The 26673-nt window shown below is 39.1% G+C and overlaps 1 pseudogene; it reads left to right on the top strand.

Annotated features, from left to right (window-relative positions):
- The first annotated feature begins 2981 nt into the window (after positions 1-2981).
- LOC119522205 overlaps positions 2982-26673 on the top strand; it is a 40445-nt pseudogene continuing 16753 nt past the window's right edge.

Below are 26673 nucleotides of genomic sequence, written 5' to 3'. Positions count from 1 at the left end.
GTCTCTCCTTTGTAAATTGGAAGTACATAACTTGTTCTAAATTTCACAAGTCCACAGCTAGAGGGGAATTGTGGTTTTGGACAGACCATGCCTGTAATTGATTTTGATGGGATCTTGTACTTAACTTTTGTTACTGAAACGAGTTAAGTTTCTGTGATATTGCTGTGGGATGAATGTATTTTGTATATGGAAAGATAATGTCATTTTGTGGTCCAGGGTGGAGTGTGACAGTTAAATGTATTATGTCCCCAAAAAGGCCATTGTCTTTGATGCAATCTTGTGTGAGCAGACATATTAGAGTTGATTAGATTTTGGAATCCTATGAGTGTTTCCATGGAGATGCGACCCACCCAACTGTGGGTGATGACTCTAATTGGCTAGTTTCCATGGAGGTGTGGCCCCACCCATTCAACCTGGGCCTTGATTAGTTTATTGGAGCACTATATAAGCTCAGACAGAAAGACCAAACTTGCTACAGCCAAAAGGGACACTCTCAAGAATGCCCAGGAGCTGAGAGGAGCTGCAGATGAGAAACAGTTTGAAGATGGCTGTTGAAAGCAGACCCTTACTCTGGAGAAGCTAAGAGAGGACAAAAGCCCCAAGAGCAACTGAGAGTGACATTTTGAAGAAGAGCTGCAGCCTAGAGAGGAACAGCCCGGGAGAAAGCCATTTTGAAACCAGAACTTGGGGCAGATGCCAGCCACATGCCTTCCCAGCCAACAGAGGCACTCAGATGCCATTGGCCATCCTCCAGTGAAGGTACCTGGTTGTTGATGCATTACCTTGGACACTTTATGGCCTTAAGACTGTAACTGTGTAACTAAATAAACCCCCTTTATAAAAGCCAGTCCATTTCTGGTGTTTTGCATTCCAGCAGCATTAGCAAACTAGAACAGATTTTGGTACCATAAGTGGGGTGCTGCTGAGTTTGAGGAGGGTGGGGCCGAGAAGGTGGTGTACCCAGTGTGTGGATATGTTGGAGAACTCACCCCAGCATTTGGAGAGGAAAAGGCTGCCAAGAAGGCCTTTAGGAAGGGTTAGACTCCTACTCTCTCAAGCCCCAAGGATGCAATGTTATTCTGTAAATGACTCTCAGACTTTGAAGTCTAATGGAGTTTGTCCTGTAGGTTTTAGGAACTGTTTTGGTCCTGTGAACCCTGTTTTCCTTTCAGTTTCTCCTTATGGCAGTGGGAATGTTTATCCTATGAATGTCCCTCCTTTGTATATTGGAAGCACATAACTTTTTCTACGTTTACAGGTACACAGTCAGAGGGGAATTTTGCTTTGGACACACCACACATGTAACTGATTTAATGGGATCTTGTACTTAGCTATTGTTACTGAAATTATTTAAATTTTTGTGATGTTGTGATGAGATGAATGTATTTTGTATATGGAAAGAGCATGTCATTTTGTGGTCCACGGGGTGGAATGTGCCAGTTTGAATATGCTCTGTCCCCCAAAATGCCATTGTCATTGATGTAATCTTGTGTGGGCAGATGTATCAGTGTTGATTAGATTGTAATTATTTGAGTTTCTGTGGAGATGCACCCCACCCAACTGTGGTTGATGACTTTGGATAATTTCCATGGTGGTGTTATTCCACCCATCCATGGTGGGTCTAAATTAAATCACTGGAGCCATATAAATGAGCTGACAAATAGAAGGAACTCAGTGCAGCTGAGAGTGACATTTTGAAGAGGAGCTACAGCCAAGAGGGACACTTTGAAGAATGCACAGAAGCTGAGAGAGTAGCTGCAGATGAGAGACAGTTTGAAGATGGCTGTGGAAAGCAGACTCTTGTTCCAGAGAAGCCAAGAGAGGACAAATACCACAAGAGCAACTAAGTGACATTTTTGAAGGGCTGAAGCCTAGAGAGGAACATCCTGGGAGAAAGCCATTTTGAAACCAGAACTCAGAGCAGATGCTGGCCATGTGCCTTCCCAGCTAACAGAGGTTTTCCAGATGCCATTGGCCATCTTCCAGTGAAGGTACCTGATTGTTGATGCATTACCTTGGACACTTTATGGCCTTAAGACTGTAACTGTGTAACCAAATAAACCCCCTTTTATAAAAGCCAATCCATTTCTGGTGTTTTGCATTCTGGCAGCATTAGCAAACTAGAACAGATTTATTGTATGGTGTAGGAATACATCTCAGTAAAACTGCTTCTTAAAAATACTTATGGACTGTAGTCACTGTGAGCAGCCAGACCACTTGGCAGTGCATTTGGTGCCCTGTCCTCTTGTGCTGGGAGATGGGGCCATGCTGTGCTTGGCAGGGTGTGCAGTAGCATTCCATTGCATGCCACAGACACCTCCATGTCCCAGCTGCAAACCCCTCCTCATCCTCAGGAGCTGCCAAATGTTGCCTGGGGGCAAAGATGCCAGGCCAAGAGCCACTGCTGCACAGGATGCCACAGTCAACCGGCTTCCCCACCCAGCAGCATGGGCCCAATGTCCCCTGCTCATCTCTGCTGAGTGCTGCTCATGTTACCGCTATATCCACACATGGTGACCTCAATGACATGATCATCTGGACGATGGCCACTAAAGGATTGTCTTAAATCATTTTTGGCAATTTTGGGGATCCTTTTCCTTATGCTGTTATCCCTGCATGAAGTCTGGAGCAGTACGGAGTCGAGGCCCAACATTGTTATGTTCATGGTGGATAATCTCGGCATTGGAAATCCTGAGTGCTACAGAAATGAAACTCTCTGAACTCCCAATATTGGCTGGTTGGCCAGAAAGGGAGGATAACTCACTCAGCACCTGGAAGCATCTTTCCTATGCACCCTGAGCAGGGCAGCCTTCATGACTGACCGGTACCTGGTCAGATCAGGGATGGCATCACATTCCTGAAATGTAGGTTTCCTCTTCTCGGCCTTTTTTGGAGGACTTCCCAATAGTGAGATTACATTCACCAAGCTTTTGAAGAATCAGGGCTATTCAACAGCTCTGTTAGGGAAGTGGCACCTCGGGATGAATTGTAACAACAGTGACATTTGCCACCACTCTTTGAGTTGTGGCTTTGATTATTTCTATGACCTCCCAGTTACCAACCTAAGGGACCGCAAACCTGGAGAAGGCAGCATCTTCACAACGGGCATCTGGCTGCTGGTTTTCATCCCACTGAAGGCCATCAGTGTTGCCCTGCTCACCCAGTGGGGTATGCTCTGCATTCCTCACTGTGTTTTCTTCTGCCTCCTCTTCCTCACAGCTATCAACCTATTCCTTTAAGCTTGTTTCCTTCATTATGTCCAACTCTTGAATGGCTTCCTTATGAGGAACCATAAGGTCATGCAGCAGCCCATGTCTTATGACAGTCTCATGCAGAGAATGATGCACAAAGCAGTCCAGTTCATCCTATTGTTGGTATGCTCTATCTGCTGGCCTTTGATTCTGGTGAAAAATAATCCATGGTTAGTTCCATGGTGACAGGAGACACAGGGTCATTCTAGCCTCACTTTCTCTTCCATGCTTAATAATTCTTGATTCAGGCTTTCTGGAGAAGGGAGGTGGACAATGAGTCACCACATGTTTGATGGCTTCAAAAAGAACACATAAGTCTGTGGGCTCTGGGTATAATCAGGCTTTGCTTTATTGATGACAAAGGAGGAGGGAGAAATCACCACATCTTTAACATTCAAATGTGGTGGATGACAGAGGAAAAACCATGGTACATTGTTTAGTCTAGAATTGTCCTTGTTATGTGAGCATCCATCCTGGAAAGATTCAGAATATTTATGCAAATGTATGGGTGAAAATATCTCCATGAGTAACACTTGTTGAACTAAATTAGCTCTTCCAGGTCTGAGTACCCATTTAGTTTGTAGTTTGGGAAGTTGAAATCAGCAAATAGAATAACCATCAGTTGAAAACTGGACAGCAATCCTGAGGTCCAAGTTATATCAGGAACACTTGTAGTAAAAAACAAACAAATAATACCATTTTTGTTCCACTTGTTATTTTTAAGGACTGTACTTGATAAAAAGAAAGCTGGAAATCTCATCAGAAAATCACATATTTGGCCTTTGTGGCTATTTGAAACTCTGGCAGATTTAAAAGACAACTTTGGTGGGGGGGGGGGGGGACTTAAGATTATAAGGAAGGCAGAGGAAACATATATAACACTTAATTACACAAAATAAAATTATAAAAACAATCCTAACAATGAAAGGGCAGCCTACCATGATAGAAGATTTCATTCTGTTAGTGCAGAAAGAAATATGGAGGATTTAATTTTTTTTTTTGCCATTAACTTCTAATTTTTTTTAATATTCATTTTATTGAGATATATTCACATACCACACAGTCATACAAAACAAATCGTACATTTGATTGTTCACAGTACCATTACATAGTTGTACATTCATCACCAAAATCAATCCCCGACACCCTCATTACCACAGACACAAAAATAACCAGAATAATAATTAAAGTGAAAAAGAGCAACTAAAGTAAAAAAGAACACTGGGCACCCTTGTCTGTTTGTTTGTTTCCTTCCCCCACCTTTCCACTCATCCATCCACAAACTAGACAAATGAGAGTGTGATCCCTATGGCCCCTGTTCTAGTTTGCTAATGCTGTGGAATGCAAAACACCAGAGATGGATTGGCTTTTATAAAAAGGGGGTTTATTTGGCTACACAGTTACAGTCTTAAGGCCATAAAGTGTCCAAGGTAACACATCAGTAATCGGGTACCTTCACTGGAGGATGGCCGATGGCATCTGGAAAACCTCTGTTAGCTGGGAAGGCACATGGCTGGCATCTGCTCCAAAGTTCTGGTTTCAAAATGGCTTTCTCCCAGGACCTTCCTCTCTAGCAAGCTTGCTCCTCTTCAAAACATCACTCACAGCTGCACTGAGTTCCTTCTCTTTGAGTCAGCATGTTTATATGGCTCCACTGATCAAGGCCCACCCTGAATGGGTGGGGCCACACCTCCATGGAAATATCCCATCAGTTATCATCTACAGTTGTGTGGGGCCCATCTCCATGCAAACAACCTAATCCAAACGTTCCAACTTAATCCCCACTATTATGTCTGCCCCACAAGATTGCATCAAAGAATATGGCTTTTTCTGGGGGACATAATACATCCAAACCGGCACATTCCACCCCCTGGACCCCAGAAAAACATATTCTTTCCAAATACAAAATACATTCATCCCACAATACCACAGAAACTTAAATCATTTCAGTAACAATAGTTAAGTACAAGATCCTATCAAAATCAATTACAGGCGTGGTGGGTCCTAAGGCGTAATTCTCCTTTAGCTTTGGATCTGTGGACTTAGAACAAGTTATATGCTTCCAATATACAAAGGAGGGACATTCATAGGATAAACATTCCCATTGCCATAAGGAGAAAGAGTAAGGAAAACAGGGTTAATAGGACCAAAACAGTTCCTAAAACCTGCAGGACAAACTCCATTAGATTTCAAAGTCTGACAGTCATTAACAGAACGATGTTGCATCCTTGGGGCTTGAGAGAGCGGGAGTCTAACCCTTCCTAAGGGCCTTTTCAGCAGCCCTTTCCTCTCCAAATGCTTAGGTGAGTGCTCCAACATATCCAAACATTGGGGAGACCACCTTCTCGGCCCCACCCTCCTCAAACATTGGGGCAGCTCCCGGATTCCCTTCCATCTCCAGGGCACACGCTCAACCCCTTGAGAACAGTGTGGTGGCAGCCAGGCTCTCCCCAATTCCCTGGGAATGTGTTCCACCCTCTTTGAGACCTCGGGTGGCAAAACTCTTCTAGAGCATAGAGATGGAATGCCCACCCTCGACCTCTGGGGCAAACTCACCCTTTCCATGCATGTGGGCTGCTCCACTCTCCCAGCCAAAGGCCTCTTGACTCCAGACCTCAACCTCCATGGCTCTGTCTTTGAAGAAATTTTTCCTTCAATTTGTTCCTTGTCTGTCTCCTCTGGTCTAGACTGGCAACAGCTCTGTCTGTAAAGATCTCGCAAAAATTCTGTTGGCTTCCCATGAAGCACACAGGGGTCAAAGCCATCAGACAATAGGACTTTCCACAAATCCTTTCTGGATAATTCCATCTCCAATCTTGGCTTGTACTGAAATGGCAGCTGGGTTCCATGTTTGGTTACATCCTCACATTGGGCTGTAGCTTCTGGGATTCCACCCCCTGGAAGCTCATAATTTTCCAAGCCATCAGCTTCTGGTTTCTTTGAACCCAAGAGTTCAGTTCTAAGTTTCTCTCTCTCTGCTCGCATTTTACTAAAAGCTGCAAGAAGAAGCCAGGGTACCTCCTCCACATGTAGTCTGGAGATCTCCTCAGCTAAGTATTCCAGGTTGTCACTTTCAAATTCTTCCTTCCATCTGACACCAGGACTCAATTTTGCCAAATTCTCTGCCACTTTAAAACAAGGATCACCTTTCTTCCAGTTCACAACAACACAGTCATCATTTCTGTTCAAGTCCTCATCAGAAGTATCTTTAGAGTTCATATTTCCATAAACAGTCTCTTTAAAGCAGTTTTGGCCTTTTCTATCAAGCGCCTCACAATTCTTCCAGAATCTTCCCCTTATCCATTTGAAAAGCCATTCCAACATGTTTGATATTTGCAGACTCAGCAGCAAAAGCACCCCACTTCTCTGGTACCAAAATCTGTTCTAGTTTGCTAATGCTGTGGAATGCAAAACACCAGAGATGGATTGGCTTTTATAAAAAGGGGGTTTATTTGGCTACACAGTTACAGTCTTAAGGCCATAAAGTGTCCAAGGTAACACATCAGTAATCGGGTACCTTCACTGGAGGATGGCCGATGGCATCCGGAAAACCTCTGTTAGCTGGGAAGGCACATGGGTGGCATCTGCTCCAAAGTTCTGGTTTCAAAATGGCTTTCTCCCAGGACCTTCCTCTCTGGCAAACTTGGTCCTCTTCAAAACGTCACTCACAGCTGCACTGAGTTCCTTCTCTTTGAGTCAGCATGTTTATATGGCTCCACTGATCAAGGCCCACCCTGAATGGGTGGGGCCACACCTCCATGGAAATATCCCATCAGTTATCATCTACAGTTGGGTGGGGCCCATCTCCATGCAAACAACCTAATCCAAACGTTCCAACTTAATCCCCACTATTATGTCTGCCCCACAAGATTGCATCAAAGAATATGGCTTTTTCTGGGGGACATAATACATCCAAACTGGCACAGCCCTCCAATCCCACTGTCCCCCCTCATAAGCCACATTTTTATACAATTGTCTTCAAGATTCATGGGTTCTGGGTTGTAGTTTGATAATTTCAGGTATCTACCACCAGCTACCCCAATTCATTAGAATATAAAAAGGGTTGTCTATATTATGCATAAGAGTGCCCACCAGAGTGACTTCTCGGCTCCGTTTGGAATCTCTCTGCCACTGAAGCTTATTTCATTTCCTTTCACATCCCACTTTTGGTCAAGAAGATGTTCTCCATCCCATGATGCCAGGTCTACATTCCTCCCTGGGAGTCATATTCCAAGTTGCCAGGGAGATTCACTACCCTCGGTGTCTGATCCCATGTAGGGGGGAGGGCAGTGATTTCACCTTTCAAGTTGGCTTAGGTAGAGAGAGAGGGCCACATCTGAGCAACAAAGAGGCATTCGGGAGGAAGCTCTTAGGAACAAATATAAGGAGGCCTAGCCTCTCCTTTGCAGCAACAGTCTTCCCAAGGGCAAATCCCCTGGTAGAGGGCTGAATCCATCAAACCACCAGTCCCCTATGTCTGTAGGCATGCTAACAACCATCGAGGTACGGCAGGCCAATACCCCTGCATTCTCCACCAGCTCCTCAAGGGGGCTCTGCATACTTTTTTCCTTGTTTTTTTTTTAAACTTTTTTTTCTAAATTAACTGTATGAAAAATAAAAATAATTAAGAAAATTAGAAAAACATACAATAAAAGAACATTTCAAAGAGACCATAACAAGGTAGTAAGAAAAAGACAACTAACCTAAGATTACTTTACTTCCAACATGTTCCTACTTTACCCCAAGAAAGTAACCTAATATAGCAACATTTCTGTGAACTTGTTCCTACTATACCCATCAGAAATTAACAGACCATAGTCATTCCTGGGCATTCCCAGAAAGTTAAATTTACCCATGATAGCTTATCTGTTCTTCTTGGATTATTGTTCCCCCTTCCTTAATTGCTCTCTATCGCTAGTTCCCCTACATTCTACATTATAAACCATTTGTTTTCCATTTTTCAAAGTTAACATTAGTGGCAGCATATAATGTTTCTCTTTTTGTGCCTGGCTTATTTCACTCAGCATTATGTCTTCAAGTTTCATCCATGTTGTCATGTGTTTCACGACATCGTTCCTTCTTACTGCTGTGTAGTATTCCATCGTGTGTACATACCACATTTTATTTATACACTCATCTGTTGAAGGACATTTGGGTTGTTTCCATTTCTTGGCAATTGTGAATAATGCTTCTATGAACATTGGCATGCAGATATCTGTTCATGTCACTGCTTTCCGAACTTCTGGGTATATACCAAGAAGTGAAATTGCTGGATCGAAGGGTGTCTCTATAACTAGTTTTCTAAGGAACTAACAGACTGACTTCCAGAGTGGCTGAACCATTATACAGTCCCACCAACAATGAATAAAAGTTCCAATTTCTCCACATCCCCTCCAGCATTGTAGCTTCCTGCTTGTTTAATGGCAGCCATTCTAATTGGTGTGAGATGGTATCTCATTGTGGTCTTAATTTGCATCTCTCTAATAGCTAGTGAAGCTGAACATTTTTTCATGTGTTTCTTGGCCATTTGTATTTCCTCTTCAGAGAAGTGTCTTTTCATTTCTTTTGCCCATTTTATAATTGGCCTGTCTGTACTATCATCATTGAGTTGTAGGATTTCTTTATATATGCAAGATATCAGTCTTTTGTCAGATACATGGTTTCCAAAAATTTTTCCCATTGAGTTTTCTGCCTCTTTATCTTTTTGAGAAATTCCTTTGAGGTACAGAAACTTCTAAGCTTGAGGAGTTCCAATTTATCTATTTTCTCTTTTGTTGCTTGTGCTTTGGGTGTAAAGTCTAGGAAGTGGACGCCTAATACAAGATCTTGAAGATGTTTTCCTACATTATCTTCTAGGAGTTTTATGATGCTTTCTTTTATATTGAGATCTTTGGTCCATTTTGAGTTAATTTTTGTGTAGGGTGTGAGGTAGGGGTCCTCTTTCATTCTTTTGGATATGGATATCCAACTCTCCCAGCCCCATTTGTTGGAAAGACCATTATGACCCAGTTCAGTGACTTTGGGGGCCTTATCAAAGATCAGTCGGCCATAGATCTGGGGGTCTATCTCCGAATTCTCAATTCGATTCCATTGATCTATATGTCCATCTTTGTGCCAGTACCATGCTGTTTTGACAACTGTGGCTTTATAATAAGCTTCAAAGTCGGGGAGTGTAAGTCCTCCCACTTGGTTTTTCTTTTTTAGAGTGTCTTTAGCAATTCGAGGCATCTTCCCTTTCCAAATAAATTTGATAACTAGCTTTTCCAAGTCTGCAAAGTAGGTTGTTGGAATTTTGATTGGAATTGCATTGAATCTGTAGATGAGTTTGGGTAGAATTGACATCATAATGACATTTAGCCTTCCTATCCATGAACATGGAATATTTTTCCATCTTTTAAGTTCCCCTTCTATTCCTTTTAGTGGAGTTATTTAGTTTTCTTTGTATAGGTCTTTTACATCTTTGGTTAAGTTTATTCCTAGGTACTTGATTTTTTTAGTTGCTATTGAAAATGGTATCTTTTTCTTGAGTGTCTCTTCAGTTTGTTCATTTCTAGCATATAGAAACATTACTGACTTATGTGCATTAATCTTGTATCCTGCTACTTTGCTAAATTTGTTTATTAGCTCTAGTAGCTGTATCATCAATTTCTCGGGGTTTTCCTGATATAAGATCACATCATCTGCAAACAATGACAGTTTCACTTCTTCCTTTCCAATTTGGATACCTTTTATTTCTTTGTCTTGCCAGATTGCCCTGGCTAGCACTTCTAGCACAACGTTGAATAACAGTGGTGATAGCGGGCATCCTTGTCTTGTTCCTGATCTTAGAGCGAAGGCTTTCAGTCTCTCACCATTGAGTACTATGCTGGCTGTGGGTTTTTCATATATGTTGTTTATAATATTGAGGAAGTTTCCTTCAATTTCCTACCTTTTGAAGTGTTTTTATTAAAAAGAGATGTTGGATTTTGTCGAATGCTTTTTCAGCATTTATTGAGATGATCATTTGATTTTTCCCTTTTGATTTGTTAATGTGTTGTAACACATTGATTGATTTTCTTATGTTGAACCATCCTTGCATGCCTGGAATGAACCCCACTTGGTCATGATGCTGCAAAAAAGGGTAACTACTTGCCAATCTCCCTAATGAATAGAGATGCAAAAATCCTCAATGAAACACTTGCAAATGAAATGCAAAGACAGATTAAAAAAAAACATACACCATCACCAAGTGGTCTCTGATTTGATGTCATTCTTTTTTATGTAAGCATTTAGAGCTATAAACTTCTAAATATTTGTGAATTTTCCATTCCTCCAGGATAGACTACATGTTGGCTCACAAAAGAAGTCTCAATAAATTCAAAATATTGAAATCATACAATGCATACTCTCTGACTACAATAGATTGAAGCTAGAAATCAATAACAGAGGGAGAAATGGAAAATTCATGAATGTGTGTAAATTTAGAAACATATCCTTAAACAACAAATGGGTTAAAGAGGAAATCAGAAGCAAAATTAGGAAATATCTTGAGGTGAATGAAAATGAAACATACCCATGGGACACAGCAAGTGTGGTGCTGAGAGGGAAGTTTATAGCTCCCTGTGGCTAATTTAAATGCTTGTGAAACTGTTTTGAGTTCTGTTTCTTGAGTTGATTTTATGTTTGGGAGACCATAAACCTCTTAAACCTCATGAGTACTGACTATTGCATAAGATGCTTTGTAATATCCTGTGTATCTCTCATACAAATTCTGTCAGAGAACACAATTAAGACAGGATTGGGAATAGGAATTCTTATAAATCAGAGCAAGGTCAAGGATCTCCTTTTATGATTGTGAGGCAATCATGGCCACCTATTTGGCCAAGAACTGGCAGCAGAGTAGCTTTGTTTCAAAGGTTACACCTTTCTAGAATAATATTAGGATTAGACAATAATGCTTATTCATAGCTAATTTGATGGCACACTGTTGTGTTTCATGAATTTGGAAAATGGCAGTAACAGCATAAGTTACATGTGAGTCAAGGCCTGAGCCTTTCAATCAGAATATCATCTGCTTCATTGGCTTGTAAACATCCTAGTATCTTCAGAGCAACAGTACACAATAACATGGAAAAATACACAACAGGGCTATAATCAGGGCCTAATTTTTAAGTAAGCACACCACTAGTAGTTCCTTTATTCAGGTTACAGAAAAAAATGGAATCATATATCAGACTTGGGAACTTCTAATACCAGTGGGGAAACAATGAGTAATTTAAGGGTTTGAAAGTCTTCTCCAGCTACTTTTGACCACAATAAATACCCTGGTGATGCATCCTATAACATCTCCTTGAGACACATAGGCTTTTCACAAAACCATGGGGTCCACTCCCTGCAATACCCAACCAGTCCTAAAAATTGATGGAGTCTTTTTTTTTCATGGTAGGTGGCTTTATTTCTAATATAGGCTAACTTTTGGATGGAAATATCTTCCATCCATCAATGAACAACAAATATTCCAAATAATTGACTTCAGTTTTATAATATTGCAAGTTTTCTACAGATGGTTTCTGTCCTTGGATGGTGAAAAAATGACAGTAAAGCCAGAATATCTTCTTTACAAGTATGTAAAGCAAGTAAGTTGGAGACTGCCTTTGTGCAAGAGCATGGTTGTTCTAGTTTGCTAATGCTGCCAGAATGCAAAACACCAGAGATGGATTGGCTTTTATAAAAGGGGGTTTATTTGGTTACACAGTTAGTCTTAAGACCATAAAGTGTCCAAGATAACACATCAGCAATTGGGTACCTTCACTGGTGGATGGCCAATGGTGTACGGAAAACCTCTGTTAGCTGGGAAGGCACGTGGCTGGTGTCTGCTCTGGAGTTCTGGTTTCAAAATGACTTTCTCCCAGGACGTTCCTCTCTAGGCTTCAGCCCCTCAAAATTGTCACTGTTAGTTGCACTTGGGATATTTGTCCTCTCTCAGCTTCTCTGGAGCAAGAGTCTGCTTTTAATGGCCATCTTCAAACTGTCTCTCATTTGCAGCTCCTCTCTTCCCAGCTCCTGTGTGTTCTTCAAAGTGTCCCTCTTGGCTCTAGCTCCTCTTCAAAACATCACTCACAGCTGCATTGAGTTCCCTCTGTCTGTCTGCTCATTTATATGGCTCCACTGATCAAGGCCCACCCTGAACAGGTGGGGCCACACCTCCATTGAAATATCTCATCAGAGTTATCACCCACAGTTGGGTGGGGCACATTTCCATGCAAATCTAATCAGCACCAAAACGTCTGCCCCACAAGACTGCATCAAAGAATATGGCTTTTTCTGGGGGACATAATACATTCAAACCAGCACAATGGTCCTCACTAGCAGGCAGGAAAGGACTAGAGAGAGATGGAGGGAGGCCTAGTGTGCTCACTGCAGCTTTCTTCACCACCCAACCCCTATATGGGAATGAAAATTCCAGGGAAATGGGAAGTATTGTTCTTTGCTTGTTGGAGATCTCTGAAAAGTGAATAAAGTAGTCAAAAGTCTGTGTAAGGGGGAAGGATAAAGATAGGGAGGGGACAGAAGAGGAGATGGTAGAGGATATGAAGACCAGTAGCCCCTGGGGCTGCCCAGGCAGTCTAGTGATCTGCTTACACACATCAGAACTTCCAGTATCAGACCCTCCCAACCCCTGTTTTGTTTTCCTAGATCAGGAATAACTTTGACTTCTTTTTCTTGTGGGTGAGGGCAGGTCAAAAAGACCTCCAAATTTTGGACTTCCTCACCTGGATTGTTGCTGATGTTCTCACAAACACTGGGGACTGATGGCTTGACATGCTGAATCCCCAGTCTTGGGCTTGCCCCTATGAAGCTTGTTACTGCAAAGGAGAGGCTAAACCTGCTTATAATTGTGCCTGAGTCTCCCCCTGAGTGCCTCTTTTTTGCTCAGATGTGGACCTCTCTCTCTAACTAAGCCACCATGGTAGGTGATCTCACTGCCCCTCTACATGGGACCTGAAAATGCAGGATATGACTACTGGGGATGAATCTGGACCTGGCATCATGGGATTGAGAACATCTTCTTGACCAAAAGGGGGATGCAAAATGAAACAAAATAAAGCTTCAGTGGCTGAGAGATTTCAAATGCAGTCAAGAGATCACTCTGGTGGACATTCTTATGCACTATATAGATAACACTATTTATATTTTATTGTATTTGAATAGCTAGAAGTAAATACCTGAAACTACCAAACTCCAACCCAGTATCCTTGACTCTTGAAGATGAATGTATAACAAGGTAGATTACAAGGGGTGACAGTATGATTGTGAAAACCCTGTGGCTCATTCTCCCTTTATCCAGTGTATGGATGAATGAGTAGATAAATGGGGAGAAAAACTAAATGAAAAATTGGATGGGATGGGGGGATGACTTGGGTGTTCTTTTTTAACTTTAATTTTTATTCTTATTCTGATTCTTTCTGGTGTAAGGAAAATGTTCAAAAATAGATTGAGGTGATGAATGCACAACTATGATGGTGCTGTGAACAGTTGATTATACACCATGGATGATTGTATGGTATGTGAATATGTCTCAATAAAACTGAATTTCAAAAAAAACCTCCTAAAATAGAAAAGAAGAACAAGAAAAAAAAAAGGCCTCCAAAGAGAGAGATTGGAACTAGGAGAACTGCAAATCCAACAGGCAATGGCATACTTGGAAGAAGCCTGGGAAGGAGGGAATAGTCTCTATCCAATGCACCCAGAGTTTCAGTAGTCCAAATGGGCAGTAGATTCAGACTCCACACTCTCCAAGGGATGCTTTAAATCCCTGGTGCTTGTGGATGGAGTGAATTTTTTATTTTATTGCCCTTATTAGCTTTTCCTGGACCTGGCTCTTAAAAAATCTATGAAAGCTAAATAGCTACTTAAGCTATAGAATTCTCTGCTCCATTCCCTGACCACCTATTTACCATTGACACTCATGAGGATGCATTTTATCTGGGTCCTGCTTCAGATCCTTGTTTCTTCCTGGGTTCTCATTCTCTGTGCCTCTTCTTGTCATAGAAAAGTTGCCCCATTGTACTGGGTGAATACAAAATCACCCTTCCCTAATTAGAACCATGCAATGCCCTCATGGGTACAATCAGACCAATGCTTGCTTAACCAAACAATTGTACATCATAACCTAGCCAAGTTGATACATGAAATTAACCATCACAGTGAGCATGTGCCACTTTCTCCTGGATCAACCCAGATTTTCACTGAGGGTTTTGAATCCACTCATATGTCTCTCCTTCTCACTCCCTTTGCCTGATCCACACCTACTTGTGGCCTCCAAATCTGGCTCTCCCAGTTTCTGTGGCACTGCCATACTGGCAACTGCTGTATCAGCCTTCAAACCCTAGCTCTCTAGTGGAAATGGTAGGCCTTCTTCCCTGAGTTATTTCTCCCCATGTGTATGGCCTCTGTGAAGTATGAACAAAAGTCCAGCAACACCTTAAAGACAGGCCAGTAGGATCAAGGCATGGATCCTGCTATACTTCAACCAAGCCTAAGTTCCAAGGTCCTTTTGGTCTGCCTGCTGTTGTTCAGTGGAATGTTGCTACTGAAGAGTAAGTTTCCTGTGGGTTCCTATTTTACCAAAAACAATACGCTCTCCTGACCAATATGTTCCACTGGGATTTGGGGACACAGAGTGCATTGGAAAATACAAAGTGCATTTTGGATTCAAAAGTGGAACACTACCAAGACAGGTGACAGATTGAAGGGAGAAAGTTTTTATTGGGGACAGCCCCCACCCTTACCAGGCTGAACTAGGTCACCAGATACCCAGAGAGCTCCTAGCCAAAGAGAGATGTCTAGGGTCCTATCTCTCTACCTCCATTTTCCTGAACTTCTCCATAGGTCTGCTTCTTCATTGTTAACTCAGCTTAGCTCCACCTAGAGAAAGCTAAGCTGAAAAGCTGTAAGGGCCTTAGATATAATACTTTCAAAACTCCTCATGTTATAGACAGAAAGACCAGGACCCTGAAAGAATAGGGGATTGAACAAGGTAGAGCTGAGAACTGAGGTCTAGGGCTAAGGGTAGAAGGGTAACTTCTAAAACAAAGAGTATATCCTAGGTTAAGTGTGGGAGGGTCATGCAGAAAGGTCAGGACCCATAACTTAGACTTTCTATCTACTTCTAGGTTTAGTTGAAGGTTATCTGCTAGGCTCCTAGCACTCGCACTCAATGTATCTCTCAGCAGCAGAAATGCCACCTCCCAGTCTTTCTTCTGGAACTTGAAGGCTGTAAACATTTAATTTTCCGAAAATAAAATACTAGTATAGGTAAGGCTTGTGAAAACAAAGTTTAGAGCAGGCCATGAGTGAGGTAGTTCAGAGAAAACAACTGAGAAATCACCCAATGATAGCATTTGCAGACTACACAGTTTACAAAAACCTGTTATGCTTGCCTTATTCTATATATTTTACAGAATGATTGTTGTCAGGCTATACTTTCCTATAACATGGAAATCTGACCTTTTCAGTCCCCAGCCCAGAAACCATTCATGAATCCCATTGACTTGGTGAAATTAGAGCCAAGCTCATGAGCATGCCATTCAAGATCCCAGGTTACTTTCCCAGACTCATCTTCTTCCACCCAACCCCTACCTAAACTTATCATACCTACTGTCTTTACTAATACTGTATCATGTATAGTTCTATCTTCCAAAACATTGTTCATGCTGTTCTATCAGCTTGAAATAACTTTCTCTACTTTGTGATTATCTGATTATACCCCAGGGCTCAATTCGAAGATCACCTTCTGTTCAAGTTTTTTTAAAAATAACATCATTCTTGAGATATAAATCACCCATTTAAAGTATGCAATTCAATAGCTTTTAGTATTCTCACAAAGCTGTGCAACCATCACAATTGTCAATTTTTAGAATATTCAAAAAGAAACATCCTATGTCTTAACTATCACCCCTAATATCCCCATCCACCACAACCCTAGGCAAACACTAATCTACTTTCTGTCTCTATAGCTTTGGATATTATGGACATTTCATATAAATGGGAACATTTAATATGTGATATTTTGTGACTGATTTCTTTCACTTAGTATGTTTTCAAGGTTCATGTATTGGTGCATCATTCCTTTTTATTGCTGAATAATGTTTCATTGTATGGGTGTACCATATTTTGTTTATATATCCATCAGTTGATCTACATTTGTATTGTTAACACTTTTGGGCTATAAAAAAATGCTGCTATGAATGTTCATGTATAAATTGCTTTTGGTATACATATGTTTTCAACTCTCTTGGGTATATACACAGGAGTAGAATTGTTTGGTTATATGTAGCTCTATGTTTAAATTTTTGAGGGATTTCCAAACTGGTTTCCAAAGTGGCTGCACCATTTACATTCCACCAGCAAAATAGGAGAGCTTTAACTGCTCCATATAGTCACCAACACATTTATATATGTATCTCATAGCCCTCTGGTTGGATGTGAAGTGATACCTCATTGTGGTTTTGATTTGCATTTTTCTTATGCTGAATGATGTTGGTTGGAATATTTTAATGTGCTTCTGGGTCATATGTGTATCTTCTTTGGAGAAATGTCTATTAAAGTCCTTTGCCCATTCAAAATTTTTATTGTGGTAACATATATACAATACAACAGTTACTATTTTAACCACTTTCAAGTATATAATGCAGTAGTGTTAATTAAATTCACAATTTTGTGCTACCATTACCACCATTACTAAAACTTTTCCATCACCCCCAAGCAGAAACTCTGTACCATTTAAGCATTACCTCCTCATTCCCTATCCCTAACCTGAACCCTGGTAACCTGTAATCTAGTTTCTAATTGTATGAATTTGCTTATTCTAATTATTTCATATCATGGAGATCATTCAATATTTGTCCATTTGTGTCTGGCTTATTTCACTTCACATGTTTTCAAGATTCATTATGTTGTAGAATGTATCAGAACTTCATTCTTTTTATAGCTGAATAATATTATACTGTACATATATATGTATATATATTTTATCTGTTCATCTATTGATGGACATTTTGGTTGCTTCCACCTTTTGGCTATTGTACTTTGACCATTTTTAAACTGGGTTGCTTGTCTTTTTGTTGTTGGCTTGTAGGAGTTCTTTATATATTCTGGAGATGGAACCCTTAACAGGTGTACAATTTGCAAAAATATTCTCCCATTCTCTGGGATGTATTTTCACTTTCTTGATGGTGTTTTTTGAAGCATTGTTTTAATTTTGATGAAATCCCCAGTTTATCTATTTTTTTTCTTTTGGTGCTTGGATTTTGTTGTCAAATCTAAGAATCCCATTGCCTAATCTAAGGTCATTAAAATTTATGCTTTTCTTCTATGAGTTTTATTGTTTCAGATCTTACAATTAGGTTTATGTTTCATTTTGAGCTCATTTTTTATATATTGTGCAGTAGTCATCTAATTCATTTCTTTTGCATGTGAATATCCAGTTGCTCCTGCACAATTTGTTGAAAAGATTATTTTTCCACATTGAATTATATTGGCAACCTTGTCATCAATCAATTCACAATAAATGTACATGTTTATTTCTGGGCTCTCAATTCTATTTCATTGTCTATCCTTACACCAGGTCCACATTGTCTTGATTACTGTAGCTTTGTAGTAAAATTGAAATTGGGAAGTGTGAATGCTACAACTTTATTCTTTTTTGGTAGTGTTTTGGCTATCTGAGTCCCTTATATCACCAGATGAATTTTACACTCAGGTTGTCAGTTGCTGCAAAAATTCAGCTGGATTTTGAAAAAGACTGTCAAATCTTTAGACAAATTTGAGGAGATTGCCAACCTAACAGTATTAAGTGCCCATTACATGAAGATAGGGTGTGTTTCCATTTATATTTAGGTTTTATTTATTTAAAAATGTTTTATAGCTTTCAGAGTATACTTTTTATTTCTTTTGTTGAATTTATTCCTTAGTGTTTTACTCTTCTTGATGTTATTTCAAATGCAATCATTTACTTAATTTTATTGTCAGATTTTCCTTGCAAGTCTATAGAAATACACTATACTTTGTATATTGGTCTCTAATTCTAAAAACTTGCTGAATCAATTTATTACTTCTAATATATCATACCACTGCCTTCTCACCTTCATTGTTTCTACTGAGAAATCTGCACATATTCTTATCAAGCTTCCCATGTATGTAATGGATCACTTTTTCTCTTGCTGCTTTCAGGATTCTCTTTTCATCTGTAACGTTTGATAATCTGATTATTAAGCATCTTAGCATAGATCTATTTGGATCTATAGTGTTTGGGACATGCTGCACTTCTTGGGTCTGTAATTTTACGTGTTTTGTATGAGATGGGAAATTTTCAGTGATTATTTCCTCCATTATTGTTTCTGCCCCTTTTCCCTTCTCTTCTCCTTCTGGGACACCTATGACATGTACATTCATTCACTTCTTGCTGTCATTCAATTCCCTAAGATGCTGCTCATATTCTTCCATTCTTTTCCCTATCTGCTCTCTTGTGTGTAGGGTTTCAGATGTCCTGGCCTCCAGCTCATGAACCTTTTCTTATGCCTCTTTAAATCTGCTGCTGTATGTCTCCATTGTGTTTTTGATGTCTTGTATTTTGCCTTTCATTCCCATAAATTCTGCCAACTGTTTTTTCACACTTTCAATGACTTCCTTACATTTTTCCAAAGTCTTCTTTATATCCTTCATCTCTTTTGTCATATCTTCCCCTAACTCATTGATTTGATTTTTGGATTGATTTGGCAGATATGTTTAATAGTTAGTTGTTTCACTTCCTCTATCTCAGTTGAAGTGTAAGTTTGTTCCTTTGACTGGGCCATATCTGTTTTTTCCCTAAGGTGACTCAAAATCATTTGTTGTCTAGGCATCTGGTTTCCTTGATTACCCCATTCTGATTTTCCCAGACCAGATGGGCCCAGGTATCAGGAGGAAGATGTAATCAGTATTAAGTTTCCCTGAGAAGCAGGCTGTCTGACTTTCCTGTGAGGCCTCTTGGCTCAGTGCTTTTCCTATCCTTCCCAGCAGGTAGCACTTGTCAACCTGCAGCTCCCCACCAGCATAAAGTTGTGCAGTCCATTTAATTCACAGTGCACCCAATCCTGGCCAGGGGCTGGGGGTATCAGAAGCCAAGATTAAATTGTTTCTGATTTCTTTGTTTGTTTTCCCCCAGGTCCTGGGGCCTGATTTCCCTGAGGGAGGGCTGCCACTAGAGCTCGGCCCCAACCCCTTTTCTTAGGGAAATTACACCACCCAGGGCGTTCTCTTCTACACTTGAATTCCTCCTTTGTCTCTCTGACTCTCTTAATTTCACCCTTGCCTGGATCAGTGCTGAAAATTGAAAATGTCTGAGCTTTCTCTAATGAGCAGCTTAGAATGAGAGAAAAAAAAAGGAAAAAGAGCAAAATCCTCTTTTCAGAGCCAGTCTCCTCCAGCCCCTCAGTTTCACTGGTTGACCAGAGTTTGTGCCCAGTTCTCTGTGCCCCTTTTCTGGGGGCACAGCTGTTTTCCAGTATTCTCAGCTCAGCTGTCTCCAGAAGCCTCTGGAGTGTGTAGTATATATATATATATATATATATATACACACACACACACACACAGTTCTTTTTCTTCAACCCTGCCTCCTCTCTGCTGGGGGGAACCACAGATTCCTGATTGCTCAGGGCTTATCTGTGCTTGTAGGTTGTATTCAATATTCCAAAATTTTTAAATTAAACCTGCAATTAGAGCTTGGTTGAGCTACATTCCCCTGCTCCCAGCAGGGATGGCTTCTTTCTCCCAAAGTGAAGTTTTGCAGCTCAGCCTGCCATGCTGGGTGAGAGGCTCTTGTCTGCAGTTTTTACTTTCAGTTTTTATGCTGTGGTCTCAGCCATTCCACCCATTTCTGACTGGTGTATGATATGTGAACAGTCATGGGTTTCCCCCAACAGTTGTTCCAGACTATTTATTAATTTTTCCTGGCTATTTACTAATTGCTCTAGAGGACTAACTAAATTCCACACCTCTCTATGCTGCCATCTTGCCCTGCCTCTCAGGTGTTGGAATTTTGATTGAGATTGCATTCAGTCTGTAAGTTGCACTGGGTAGAATTGATATTTTAATAATATTTAGTATTCCAGTGCATGAATGTGGAATGTCCTTCCATTTATTTAGATTTTCATTGATTTCCATTAGCAATGTTTTCTTGTTTTCCATGCATAAGTCCTTTATATTCTTGGTTAGATGTATTCCTATATATTTTATTCCTTTAGTTGCTATTGTAAGTGGAAATTTTTCTTGATTTCCTCTTCAAATTGTTCATTACTAATATGTAGAAAATACTACTGATGTATACACATTGGACTTGTACCATGCAACTTTGCTAAATTCATTTATTAGCTCTAGTATCTTGATTATGGCTTCCTTGGGATTTTCTTTATGCACACACACACACACACACACACACACACATATATATATATGTCATTTGAAAACATGCAAAATTGTACTTTTCCTTTTCTAGTTAGGATGTCTCATTTCTTTTCCTTGCCTGATTATTCTAGCATTGGTTAGAATTTCCAGTACAATGTTGAATTGCAGTGGTGACAGGGGACATCCTTTTTTGGTCCTGAATTTGGAGGGAAAACTTTCAGTATTAACTCACTGAGTATATTAGCTGTGTGTTTTTCATGTAGTCCCTCTATTATATTGAGGAAGTTTCCTTCTACTGTTAGTTTTCCAGTGTTTCTATCAAGATGAGGTGCTAAGTTTTGCCAAAGCCTTTTCTGTGTCAGTTTAGATGATAATATGTTTTTTTCTTTTTTTTTCTATTAATGATTTTCTTATGGTGAAACACCATTGCATACCTGGGATAAGTCCTACATGATCATATTGTGTAATTGTGTTAATGGGCTGTTGGACTGTTTTGCTAGTATTTTGTTCAGGATTTTTGCATCTATATTCATAAGAGATATTGGTATGTAATTTTCTTTCTTGTAACTTTATATTATTTTGGTATGAGAGTGATGTTGGCTACATAGTATGAATTAAACTGTGTTCCTTCTTCATTTTTTTGGAAGAGTTTGAGCAGAGTTGGTGGTAAGTCTTCCTGGAATGTTTGGTAGGATTTCCCTATGAAGCCATCTAGTCCTGAACTTCCCCTTGTTGGCTGGTTTTTGAATACTGATTCAATGTCTTCCTTTAATATTGCTCTGTTGAGAACCTTTTTTCTTCTTGAGTCAGTGTAGGCAGTTTTTGTTTTTCTAAGAATTTTTCCACTTAATCTAGGTTATCCAATTTGTTGGTGTGTAGTTGTTCATAGTATCCTCTTATATTCATTTTTTATGCTGTGAGTTTGATAGTAATGCCCCCCTTCTTTCTGATTTTACTTATTTGCATCCTTTCTCTGTTTTTCCTTGTCACTCTAGTCAAGGATTTATCAATTTTATATATTTTTTTCAAAGAACAAACTTTATTTTCAGGTATTTTCTCTAATGCTTTTTTCTCTATTTCATTTTTCTCTGCTCCAATCTCTATTATTTTCATCATTCTGGTTACTTTTGGTTTATTTCACTCACGTTTCCTAGGTCACCCAGTTGTGAGGTTAAATCGCAGATTTGAGATTTTCTTTACTCACTTAAGAATTTAGAGCTATGAATTTCCCTCCTGGCACTGTCTTTGTTGCATCCCATAAGTTCTGATATGTTTTCAGTTTTGTTCACCTCAAGATATTTCTTCATTTCTCTTATGATTTTTCTTCATTGTTTAATTGTTGCATTAATTCTCACATGTTGAATTTTCCTTTTCTCCTTCTGCTATTGATTTCTAGACTCATTCCATTGTGGTCAGAGAAGATACATTCTACAATTTCAGTATTTCTGAACTTATTGACTCTCGTTTAGCAACTTAAATTATGGTCTATCCTAAAGAATGATCCATGTACACTGGATAAGAAGATACATTCTACAATTTCAGTATTTCTGAACTTATTGACTCTTGTTTTGCAACTTAAATTATTGTCTATCCTAGAGAATGATCCATGTACACTAGATAAGAATGTGTATACTGCTGCTCTTGAGCGAATTGCATGTATACATATAGTCTATTTTGTTTATAGTCTCATTCAAGTCTTCTACTTCCTTATTTATTTCTGTCTAGATCTTGTATCCGGAATGGAAAGTGGTGTTTGAAGTCTCCTTTTATTACTGCAGAAATGTCTGTTCCTCCCTTCAAATCTGTCAATATTTGCTACATATATTTTGATACTCTGCCATTATGTGCAAATATATTTAAAATTGTTTTGCCTTCTTGTTGAATGGGGAGCCATATCAGTATATAGTGACCTTTTGGTTCCTTATTAGAGATTTTGATAATGTCTGTTATATTATGATATTAGTATATCTAACCCAGCTCTCTTTTGGTTATTATTTTTATAGTATATTTTTCCACCCTTTAACTTTCAACCTGCTTGAGATTTTAAAATTTAAGGTGAATCTCTTGTAAACAGCGTACAGTTGAGTCATAACTCTTTTTAAAATTTTTTTCTGCCAATCTCTACCTTTTGTCTGGATAGTATAATCCATTGATATTTAATGTAACTATTGATAATGCAGGAACTTTTCCTGTCATTTTTCTACTGGTTTTTGCAAGTCATATACCTTTTTTGTCCCTCAAATCTTTCATTAGTGCTTACTTCATAGTTATTGTATTTTTTGTACTGTAATATTTTGAATCCCTTCTCCTTTCTCTCTGCATATATTTTTCATATTTTTATGGTTACTGTGGGGTTAAAATTTAACATCCTAAATCTACAACAATTATGCTTGATTTTATAACAACTAAACTTCTATAGCATACCCATATACTTTTCCTATGCCCCTCCAGTGCCCCCTCCTATTTGTTGAACTCATAATAAATTATATTTTATACATTGTATATCCAAAAACTGCATATTTATCACTAATTTTATGCATTTCCATTTTAAAACCTGTAAGAAATTAAAAATAGAGTTACATTTTAAACACAATATAATACTACTGGTATTTATAATTACACATATGGTTCCCATTCCCAGGGGTCTTCATGTCTTTTCTTTTTTTTAATGCAATTTTATTGAGATATGTTCACACACTATATAATCCATCCAATGTGTACAATGACTCACAGTATCACCATATAGTTCTGCATTCATCACCACAATCAATTTTAGAACATTTTAGTTACTCCAAAAAATAAATAATAAAAATAAAAACTAATTAAATAAATAAGAACATGCAAAACATCCCATAACCCTTATCCACCCTATTATTTATATATTTTTTGGTTATTTTATTACTCATCTGCCAATACACTGGATCCAAGGAGTGGTGGTCAGAAGATTTTCACAATCACATGGTTACACAATAAAAGCTATAAAGTTATACAATCATCATCAAGACTCAAGGCTACTGCATTACAGTTCAACAGTTTCAGCTATTTCTTTCAAGCTATTCTAATACGCTAGAAAATTAAAAGAATATCTATATAATGCATAAGAATAACCTCCAGAATGACCTCTCTATTCTATTTGAAATCTCAGCCACTGAAACTTTATTTTGTTTCATTTCTTTCCCCCCTTAGGTCAAGAAGGCATTCTCAGTCACACAATTCCAGGGCCAGGCTCATCCCTAGGAGTCATGTCTGACATTTTCAGGGAGACCCCTGGGAGTCATGTACTTCACAGGGGAGAGGTTAGTGAGTTAATTTGCAGAGTTGGCTTAGAGATACAGGCCTCTCCTGCACAACAAAATAGACTCTCTGGAGGTTACACTTTGGCATAGTTGTAAGTAGGCTGGACATTGCCATTGGAGAGATAAATTCCATAAGGCAGCCCTCTAGATTGAGGACTTGGCTTACTAAATTGGGAGGCACCAATGCCTAAGAGTATAGCAGGAATTCCCCAGATGGGGAAGTTTAATAGCTCCACATTTTCCCCCAGTCCCTTAAAGGGATTTTGCAAATACTTTATTATTTTTTCCCAAGTATTCTGGTAGGTATTGGGGTATTACATTAGCCTGTACAGAATAACAAGATTTCATTCCCTATTTTAGGTTCAATGCAATTATGTTGTTTAAATAAACTGACCAGACAGGTTAAATCAGATAGTGTGCTACAGAAAATATAACTTTTGTCCCAAATAAACCTCTTTTCCTCTGGTCTCACACAGAACTTGGAGTTTTAAAATACAGTCAGTATCATCCTTTACCCTTGATTCTAATTTACCTTAGTCCTAACCAAGTCCATGTCATTCATATCTCTAATTGTAGTCTGATCTCTTTTTCAGCTACTTTAGCAGTTGCTGTATGGAGTAATGCTGATTTTCAGAGTTGCAGAACTCTAATTCTGAGTCTCAGGTGTCACACAGATGCATAAATTTCCAGGGAACTACCAGGTTATACACAAAGAGCTCAGCATCTCAGAATTTAGAAATAAGTTAAAACTCAGGAATAGATGTGACTGCTGTAAGAGCTTACAACCTAGGAACCTTTACAAGTAGACTTACTGAACATTCTATACTCCTTAATCATTGATTTCCCAATCTCTGCCCCCATTCTGTTCCCAGATAACCTATGCTCTCAAATTCAATTCTCAGCATTTGATCATTATAGTTAGTTTTTATTAATGAGGTCTTCCAATATTTGTCCATCTGTTTTTGGCTTATTTTACTCAACATAATGTCCTCAAGATTCATTCTCCTAGTTGCATGCCTCATGGCTTCGGTCCTTCTTGCAGTATACAAGTCCTTCTTCTATACACCACAGTTCACTCCTCCATTCATCCATCAATATACCCTTAGGGTACCTCCGTCCATTGCAAATTGTGAACAATGCCACCATAAACATCAGTGTGCAAATGTTTGTTTGTGTCCCTGCATTCAGTTCTTCCATGTATACATTACATAACAGGGTTGCAGGATCACGTGGCAGGCCTACACCCAGCCTCCTTTTGAACCACCATGCTGCCCTCCAGAGGGGCTGCACCATTCTACTTCCCTATCAACATTGAATAGGTATATCTCTCCAAATTTCTCCAGCACTTGTATCTTTCTGTTTGTTTTTAAAAAGTTTTATTCACACACCATACAATCCATCCCAAGTGAACTATCATTGGCTCCTAGTATAATCACATTTTATGCATTCACCACCACAATCTATAGGAGAACATTTCCATTTCTTCCACAAAGAAAGAAGATGAAAAAATTAAAAAAAAATAAAAAGCAGAGAAAACCACAAGAATTCCATATCCCTCCCTTATATCCCCTTCTTATTGACATTATCTTTGATACATTGCCTTTGTTACAAGTAATGGAAGATTATTACAGTGCTACTGTTAACTATAGACCCTAGTTGCATTGACTGTGTTTTTTCCATATACCATCTCATTTTCAACATCTTGCAATGGTGACATTCATTTGTTCTCCCTCATGTAAAAAATTTCTTATATTTGTACATTTAATCACCTTCATTGCCCACTCTGGGTTTCACTAAGTTACACAGTCCCAATTTTTATCCTCTATCTATCATTATGGTGTCATACATGCCCCTAGCCTTCCTCTTTCAACTATACCCCCACTCAGCTTTGTTTATTATGCTTACAGTATTGTGCTACCATGAGGTAGTATTTGCTATCCTTTTCTGGATCTTTACAATAAATCCTGCCAAATAGTCTGTACTCATTCAGCATCAAATGTCCAATCTCCACCCTCTTTCTATCTCTTGATTATTTGTGTTCTTAACTTTTAAAGGCAGTACTTTCTTCTACCATTTTGTCTTTTGAATTTTATATGTCATGTCTTATTTTTTCTCTCTTTTTACCCTTACTGATAATCTCCATTTCTACACTCTTCTCCAAACCTCTCTCTCCTTTCTTTTCCTTTCTGCCTGTAGCAGTCCCTTTAATATTTCTTGTAGAGTAGGTCTCATTCACAAACTCTTTCAGTGCATGTTTTTTGGAAATATTTTAAACTCTTTCTCATTTTTGAAGGACAGTTTTGCCAGATATAGAAATCTTGGTTGGCAGTTTTTTCTCTTTCAGTATCTTAATATATCATACCACTGCCTTCTCATGGGTGCTGCTGGCAAATCTGCACTTGGTCTTGTCAAGCTTCTCTTGTGTGTGATGCATCATTTTTCTCTTGCTGCTTTCAGAATTCTCTCTTTGTCTTTGACATTGGACAATCTGATTAGTTACTGTCTTGGAATAGATCTATTTGGACCTATTCTGCTTGGGGTATGCCACACTTGTTGGACCTGCAATTTTATGTATTTCATAAGAGTTGGGAAATTTTCAGTTATTATTTCCTCCAATATTCTTTCTGCCCCCTTTCCCTTTTCTCTTTCTGGGACACCCATATCATGTATATTCATGTACTTCATGTTGTCATTTATTTCCA

This window comes from Choloepus didactylus, chromosome X (assembly GCF_015220235.1).
Source record: "Choloepus didactylus isolate mChoDid1 chromosome X, mChoDid1.pri, whole genome shotgun sequence".
Classification (NCBI taxonomy): domain Eukaryota; kingdom Metazoa; phylum Chordata; class Mammalia; order Pilosa; family Megalonychidae; genus Choloepus; species Choloepus didactylus.
The sequence above is the reverse complement of the archived record's forward strand: the minus strand, read 5'-3'. Positions and strand labels throughout refer to the sequence as shown.